Genomic DNA, 310 nt, shown 5'->3' with positions numbered 1-310 from the left:
CTTAAAAGAGCAGTGCGTGACAGACATCCCAGAAATCTCAAAGAACTGGAAGACTTTTAGAAAGAAGAATGGGCGAAGATACCTGAAACAAGAATGGCAAGCCTCTTGGCTGGCTACAAGAAGTGTTTACAAGCTGTGGTACTTGCCAAAGGGGGCAGAAGAAGACACTATTTTTTTTGTTTTCTGTTATTTTTAAAGTGTAAATGATGGAAATAAAGTCTGACTTTTTGTGACATATTATACAAATGTCTAATCCGTCATTTGATGCCTTTTGGAGATTTTTTCATCTTTTCTTGGCTTCTTTATTCAC

General features: G+C 36.8%; 1 protein-coding gene across 1 annotated transcript in view; it reads right to left on the bottom strand.

The window, feature by feature from the left end:
- Positions 1-310, bottom strand: part of agr1 (anterior gradient 1) — a 6,928-nt gene that overhangs the window by 4,485 nt on the left and 2,133 nt on the right. The window lies entirely within an intron of this gene.

The sequence above is a fragment of the Etheostoma spectabile genome, chromosome 4 (genome assembly GCF_008692095.1).
Source record: "Etheostoma spectabile isolate EspeVRDwgs_2016 chromosome 4, UIUC_Espe_1.0, whole genome shotgun sequence".
Lineage (NCBI taxonomy): Eukaryota > Metazoa > Chordata > Actinopteri > Perciformes > Percidae > Etheostoma > Etheostoma spectabile.
This window is presented reverse-complemented; position numbering and strand designations above follow the sequence as displayed.